We start from the raw sequence: 8,671 nt of genomic DNA on the forward strand, positions 1-8,671 counted from the left end.
ATTTGTGAACCAAAATATTTCCCAAAGAAGTTATACCAATGTACTCTCACCAGTTGTGGCTGCTCTGCATGCTTAGTACTTACTTTAGCCATTCTGAGATGAGTGTGCTTAGTATCCCATGTAGTTTTAATTTACACTTCCCAGATGACTAGTAAAGCTGAACTCCTTTTCATTTATTTGTTGGCCATTTAATAGCCTTTTTATGAGGCAATTGAATATCTTACCTATTTCCTACTTCTTTCTGAAAACAAGCTGTTTTGCAATTGCCATCTTCTCTATTTTAGATCTTGTCTTTTCATTCTATTAATGGTATTGGTTGATGAATGTTAAGTCTTTAATTTTAATGCGGTCCAGTTTATAAGCTTTTTTATGGTGTAGATTTCCCAACTGTGCACACAATTTTCTGAATACTCTGATTTTTTCCATTGTTCAGCCATGCCATTTTATAAATGAAAGGTACATACATATGTAGATTTCTTTCTGGAATCTATTCTGCTTCTTTGCTTTATTTCTGTACACTTGCACCAATTCCTTGCAATACCAAATTGCAACAATACTAAATCCTTATAGTACTTGCGACTACACTATCTTAATACTGTAGGTTTATAGTAATTTTAATATCTGATAGAGTAAACCCTCCCACTTTGTTCTTATTTCAGATTGTCTTGCATATTCTTTAACTATAAATTCTATAATGAATTTACCAATTTCTACAATAAAATCCTGTTGGGATTTTGACTGGAATTGCATCAAACTTCTAGATCCATTTGGAGAGAACTGGTATCTTTCCAATACCTGAATTTTCATTCCACAAACGTATTTCTTCACTTATGTAAGTCATCTTCTATATAACTAATAATGTTTATAGCTTCTATATAACTAAATAATGTTTTAGTTTGTGTAAACCTATTAGATACATTTTTATGCAATGGGCAAAAGCTGTCCACAAAAAGCTACAGCAAAACATTCTAAAAGGTGAAATGTTTAAAATTTTCTGACATAGGAAATAAGACCTTTTATCCAACAACCTTTCTAAATTCCCTTATTAATTTAGTTTTTTCTTTCTCCATACCCAATTATTTATTTGGAAATAAGTTTTATTTCTCCTATTCCAATTCTAGCTTGCCTTATTGCTTTCTATAAGACCTCCGATACAATGTTAAGTTGGTGTGATAGTTGGCATCCTTTTTCCCATCTCAGAGTGAAAATCTGAAATTAACATGGGGAGGCAGATGGCTTCAGAATGGAGGCTTATTGCCAGAAAAACCAACCATGTGATTAGAGAGTTAAAATTTTATTTTATTTTATTTTTTTTTAAAGATTTTATTTATTTATTTGTCAGAGAGAGAGAGGGAGAGAGAGCAAGCACAGGCAGACAGAATGGCAGGCAGAGGCAGAGGGAGAAGCAGGCTCCCCGATGAGCAAGGAGCCCGATGTGGGACTCGATCCCAGGACGCTGGGATCATGACCTGAGCCGAAGGCAGCTGCTTAACCAACTGAGCCACCCAGGCGTCCCGAGAGTTAAAATTTTAGCTCCACCCCACAATCTCCAGAGGGGAGGGGGTCTCCAGCACCTAATTCATTAATTAACCATGCTCACGTAATGTAGCCTCCACAAAACCTAGAGACTTGGAGAGTTCTTGTTGCTGAACATATAGCTGTACTAGGTGGGTGTCACACCTCAACCACACGGATAGAAGGTCTTGTGCTCCTGCCTTCCAGACCTTGCCCTATAGATCTCTTCCACATGGCTTTTCCTGGGTTGTATTCTTTATAATAAAACTGTAATTTTAAGTATAACACTTTAAGTGAGTTCTGTGATTTGTTCTACTAAGTTATCAAAGGAGAAGCTCCATAGAAGCCCCCAAATTTGTAGTCAGCCAGGCAGAAGAGTGGGTGGTTCAAGGAAATCCAAGACTTGCAACTGGCATCTGAAGCAGCCACAGTAGTCCTGTGGGACTGAGCTCTTCACTTGTGGGGTCTGTGCGAATTCTGGGTCTTGTCATAAATGAATTGTATGTAAAATGTAATATGTGGTGTTTCAAACAAAACCGCTCCTTCCCCAACCATCTCTCAGTGAGGTGGAGACACCACTCTGATCTCCCACTGGCTCCCAGTCAGAGGACTATTTATCTGGGAGGATCAGCACATCAGTCTTCCTCACTCTGCCCCCAGCTGTTTCTGAGCTAAGGCTGGTTATGTGTGTTTGAGAGGTGGTGTTTCCCCTCTTCCATCCAGCCACCACTTGTGGAACAGAGGTTCTACCTGGGGCAAGGTGAGCTGAGAATACTGAGGCTCTGACCACTGTTGTCTCTGTTCATGAGGTGGTGGTTGCCTTTCTCAAATGATTTTTCTTGAACACATGTCTTTCATTTGGTGCTTGGCCATTTCAAGATACTTTACATGGTTGCTTTTATATTTGTTTTTACAATTTTCACTGGTTTCATTGCACAACTCATCTATCATACAACAAGTTGATCCTCTTCCCAATCATTTTCAGTATTTCAGTATTCTTTTCAGGTGCACATGGAATATTCTTCAGAACAAATCACATGTTTGGCCATAAAACAAGACTCAATAAATTTAAGCCTGAAATAGTATCAAGTAATTTTCTGATCACAACTGTATGAAACTAGAAATCAATTATAAGAAAAGCTAGAAAAAACATAAACACATGAAGGCTAAACAGTATGTTACTAAACAACCAATGGGACAACAAAGAAAGTAGAAAAGATTAAGAAAAAGAAAAGATTTTATTTCTTTATTTGAGAAGGGGAGAAAATGAGCAGGGTGGGGGGTGGAGGGAGAGGGAGAAGCAGACTCCCCACTGAGCAAGGAGACTGATGTAGGGCTCGATCCTGGGACTCTGGCATCTTGACCTGAGATGAAGGCAGTTGCCCAACTGAGCCAACCAAGTGCTCAGCAGCTGCTTTGTCTTAAATTACTCCTATCAGAGAGTGTAAGGTCTCTGGTAAAAGTGATGATTCTAATTTTCTTCCTTAGGGCAACACATAGCCAATGCCTGCCATAGTATTAAATGGAATAGAATGAGAATTTTTTTTAATAGTGCTTTCTTAAAAAATATTTGACAGAGAGCACAAGCAGGGGCAGAGGGAGAGAGAGAAGCAGACTCCCCATTGAGCAGGGAGCCTAATGTGGGGCTCAATCCCAGGACCCCAGGATGACTTGGGCCAAAGGCAGACGCTTAACAGACTAAGTCACCCAGGCACCCTGAGAAAAAATATGTTTAAAAGCTGGGAAAAGTGACTTTTTTCCCTCCAAGTGATCCTCTGAGAGTATAACTACACTGAAATCCTGTCTTGAGAAATTTGCTTGTATAGTTATATATGTATGAATGTTTATACACAGTTAATATACATACAGAGCACTACAGTAGTGTTAGAATATTCTGGGGGTTTTATATCCAACTGAGTATTACATTTATGGTGGAGAGGCACTTTGTGACTGAGTTAAACCACTGCTCACACCTTGGATTTTTTTTTTTTTTAATAAACTTTTTCAAAAGAGCAGTTTTAGGTTCATAGCAAATTTGAGCAGAAAAGTAGTGTTCCCATACATTCTGTCCCCACAGATACACCTTTTCACTCTCAATATGCATCTTCCCTGGGGCACCTGGCTGGTTCCATCAGTAGAGCATAAAAACTCTTGATCTGCGGGTTGTAAAGTTGGAGCCCTACGCTGGGTTTACAGATTACTTAAAAATAAAATCTTTAAATTAAAAAAAAAAATGCATCTTCAGGGGATGCCTGGGTGGCTCAGTTAGTTAAGTGTCTGCCTCTTGATATTGAGCCCTGTGTCGCTTAATAATCTCTCTACCTCTTTCCCCACCTCTACCTCTCAAAAAAAGAAAGAAAAATGTCTTCAGTTAGATTTGCTTTAATCATTTGGTAATGTTTCAACATCTAATTAGTACTTATTATTCTTTCAATGTTACTTTGTTTGCATTACTGGATTTCAAGTGTTCTGCTTGTTTTCTTTTTTCTTATAGTCAAGGTACATATATATAGGAAGTTTGTTTTATTGAGGCATGGTTATGTGGGTAAATTCACAGTTCTATTGATCTATCCAAAACTTCTATCAACTATGATTTTGTTATGGAATTCTGAAAGAAGCAGAAATAAAACAAACCAACTCCAGGTGTTTGACCAGCATGAAATCAGGACAGTACTAGGCTCCTAGTGAAATGCGACTTGTGGTGGGTGCATTTGGATGACATACCAATCAGTGAGAGGCGCAAAGTTCAGGTAACTTTTCCTTAGGTAAAGTTATAGTGGTTATCCTCTGTATTTTTACATAGTACACAACAGTTCTTATTTTTTTTTAATATTAAGCAATGTGAATTCAATGGATACTGCAGATAAAGTACTCCAAGATTTACCTTCAGGAAAAAAAAGACTTGGGGTAACACCACTCTTGGACTACATAAAAAAATGTACACAGCTATGAATTATTTCTGTGTCCATGTACAATAATTAAGTGGTTATCTACTGTGACGTGGGTCAAAGCTTTTGGTCTAAGCAAGTTCTCACATAGAGGCACCTGGGCGGCTCAGTGGGTTAAGCATCTCTCTTTGGCTCAGGTTGTGATCCCAGGGTCCCGGAATCAAGTCCCATGTTGGGCTCCTTGCTCAGTGGGGAGCCTACTTCTCCCTCTACCTGCCACTCTCCTAAGCTTGTGCTCTAACAAATAAATCTTTTTTTAAAAGAAAAGTTCTCACATATCTAATTCAGACATGCTAGAATGACAGCAAACTTAATTCACCTTATTTAGGGGTGCCTCTACTCCCACCCCTTTCTCCAATGATTCAAGTAATGTAGGATCAATGTAGGAAATTTGAAAAGTATAGGACAATGAAAAGAAGTAAAAAAATAAAATAAAAATAAAAACAAAAAGCAACAATTAGTGCTAGCCAACGATGATTCCTGTGGGGGTGGAAGGGTACATATTACCAGGGATTTGTTATGCAGTTGAATCAGGAATTCCCAAAATTTGTCTTCACTGTTGATGGTGGGCACCTTGGTATGCCGCTCCTCCCAGCAGCAGCCACACGTTCTCCTCAAAGATCTGAAATTTGGCCTCTGAGTCCCTCCTCTAAAATGTTAGATCTTTCCCTTGTTCACTTACTCCCTGTGCCCTAAGGTGGTAGATAGTCCCAGCAGTTGCTACTTCTGCTACACCTGAAAGTTCTCACAGTAATCTTTATGTAGATCTTCCTTGACTGGGGATGGTGTTACATTCCCATAAATCCACTAGAGTTGGAAATAATGTTGTCAAATATGCATTTAATACACCTAACCTACTAAACACTAGAGCTTAGCTTGGCCTAACTTAAAGGTGCTCACAACACCTACATTAGCCCACAGTTGGGCAAAACCATCTAACACAGAATCTACTGTATAATGAAGTGTCTAATATCTCATATAATTTATTGACTACTACACTGAAAGCAAAAAACAGAAGGGTTGGGTGCCTGGGGGGCTCAGAGGGTTGAGCCTCTGCCTTTGGCTCAGGTCATGGTCCTAGGGTCCTGGGATCGAGCCCCGCATCAGGCTCTCTGCTCAGTGGGGAGCCTGCTTCTCCCTCTCTCTCTGCCTGCTGCTCTGCCTACTTGTGATCTCTTGTCAAATAAATAAATAAAATCTTAAAACAAAACAAAACAAAACAAAACAATGGTTGTATGTGTACAGAATAGTTTTAAGTGTATTGTTTACTCTTCAACTAATGACTGACAGGGAGCTTGCTACATACTGCCAGCCCAGGAAAAGATAAAAAATTCAAAGTTCAAAGTATGGTTTCTTTTCTTTTTTTTTTTTTAAAGATTTTATTTATTTATTTGTCAGAGAGAGAGAGAGGGAGAGAGAGCAAGCACAGGCAGACAGAATGGCAGGCAGAGGCAGAGGGAGAAGCAGGCTCCCTGATGAGCAAGGAGCCCGATGTGGGACTCGATCCCAGGACGCTGGGATCATGACCTGAGCCGAAGGCAGCTGCTTAACCAACTGAGCCACCCAGGCGTCCCCAAAGTATGGTTTCTATTGAATGTGTGTGTGTGTGTGTGTGTGTGTAATATATATAATATACACATTTTTTAGTTTAATCTCTACACCCAACATGGGTCTCAGACTCATGACCCTGTGATGAGTCACATGCTCTTCTGACTGTGCCGCTAGACAGGTGCCCCAAACACGTATCACTGTGCACCATCATGAAGCTGAAAAATTAGAAGTCAAACCATTGGTAAGGTGGGGACCGTCTGTATTAGTTTTCCCTTGTTGATATAATCCTGAAAAAGCCTTTGACAAAATTCAACACCCATCATTGATAAAAAGCACTTCAGAGGGGCGCCTGGGTGGCTCAGTGGGTTAAAGCCTCTGCCTTCGGCTCGGGTCATGATCTCAGGGTCCTGGGATCGAGCCCCGCATCGGGCTCCCTGCTCACTGGGAAGCCTGCTTCCCCTTCTCTCTCTCTCTCTGATGGCTGCTCTGCCTCCTTGTAATCTCTGTCTCTCTGTCAAATAAATAAATAAAATCTTTAAAAAAAAATTTATTAAAAAAAAGAACACTTCAGAAAATAGGAACTGATGGATATTTTTAACATGCTAAAATATGTTTAGTCCTAAAGCCAGCATCTTATTTAACGGTAAAACACTGGAGACATTTCTACTGAGAACACGAACAAGGCAAGGGTGCCTGTTATTTCTCTTATTCAATACTGTACTAGCAGTATTAAGGAATACAGTTAGGCAAGAAAAATTAATTAGAGGCACAAAAATTGGTAAAGAAGTAAACCCAATTCTATTTGCAGGTGGTATGATGATATACCTGAGAAATCCTAGAGAAACAATGATAAAACTCAATAAAAGCATTCAGTAAGAGAGCAAGACAGAATTAACATACAGAAATTGCCTTCATATCCTAAACCAACCAGCACACAATGACAGAGAAAACTCCATTTCAATAACAATAAAGTACTGAGGACTAAGCTTACAGTATGTCAAACCTATATGAGAAAAAACTTAAAACACCCCAGGAAGACACAAAAGCAAAATTCTCTTGATTATGATGGCTTATTATCACAAAGATATCAGTTAACTAAAGTTAGATCCTGATCTCACAAATGCACAAGAATATACTCCAAATTAGTAGCAACTTACTTAAATAAAAAAAAAAAACTATACAAAAACACAAGAAAAACATGGGTAAATTCCTCTGTAATATCAGTATAGAGAAAGGCTTTCTAAATATTAACATAACATTGAGGCAATAAAAAATTAATGGGTTTACTACATAAAAAATGAAAGCTTTCTGCACTGCAAAAAAACAAAAAAAAAACCAAAAAACAAAAATCAAACAAAAAAACACTGAAATCAAAGCCAAAAGACAATTAATTGGGAAAACTGTAACACATCAAAGATAAAGAGTTAGTATATAAGGAATTCTTAAAATTTGAGAAAGGACCAAAAACCCATAGTAAAATGGGAATGGACATCAACAGACTATTCATAAAGATATTCAGATGGCCCTTGGCCCTTAAATATAGAGGATACCCTACCTCATTCATAGCTAGAGATGCAAATCAAAACTAATCTGACATACCATGTTTTACCTATCTGATTTGGCAAAAATTTTAAAGGATGACCTAAACATCCTGTTGGCACAGCTGTGAAAAGAGGCACACACTCTTTTTCTGGTGGGAAAACAAACTTGGTACAACCCTTTCAGAGGAGAATTTGGCAAAATCTAACAAAAGTATATATATACTTATATTTTGATTCAGAAATCCTATTCTGGGAATTTACCTGAAGGAAGATACCTCACAACAGTATGAAAATACACATGTACAAGGTTATTCGATTATAGCATTGTAATGGCAAAATACTGGAAATGACCTAAATGCCCATACATAGAAGAGTAATTGCATAAACTATAGTATATTCACACTACATAGCTGTTAAAAATGTTTTTGGAGTAAAACCTCCATGAACTGGTATAGTTTCCAGGGTACACTGTAAAGTAGGAAAAAACCACCAAAAAATAAAAGAGTTAACTATAACATGCCATGCTATGCATCATGTAAGAAAAAAAAAAAAGGGAAAAAATAACCACTCATCTATTTATTCAAAAGAGACATAGGAAGGATAAAACAGAAACCAGAAATAGATTACCTATAGGGGATAGGTGCAAACAGGATAGAAAGGCTAGGAGAAAGAGAAAGAGCTAGGAAAGATAGGAAGAAAGAAACTACACACTTGTTGTATAGTTCCAACTTCTAGAACTAGTTTAGTATTTTACATACAAAAAAACCCCATGAAAATTAGCACAGAATGGGCAGCATTCATTATGAAATACAAACAAAAACAAGTTAACTAATTTCATTACAAATGAGTAGCATAACCATACCGAAAGGGTAACAGAAAAGAAGCCACATTACTTTGTAAAACAGTATTTTGATTATGAACTTTAAGACTAAAAAAAAGGAACTATACACAAATACTGCACAGGTTGGTAGGCTGTTTTTTCACTGGTAAATATATGGTTAGTAATTATGAAAGTACTTTATGTGTATTCTAGAAATTGGCAAATAAAAGTAAACATATTACAGTGGATTTCTTGGTATTGGGTAAGTTTCAAATACAGGAAGACTAGAATGAATT

The sequence above is a fragment of the Enhydra lutris genome, unplaced genomic scaffold (assembly GCF_002288905.1).
Source record: "Enhydra lutris kenyoni isolate GAN:26980312 unplaced genomic scaffold, ASM228890v2 scaffoldscaffold2, whole genome shotgun sequence".
NCBI classification, from domain to species: domain Eukaryota; kingdom Metazoa; phylum Chordata; class Mammalia; order Carnivora; family Mustelidae; genus Enhydra; species Enhydra lutris.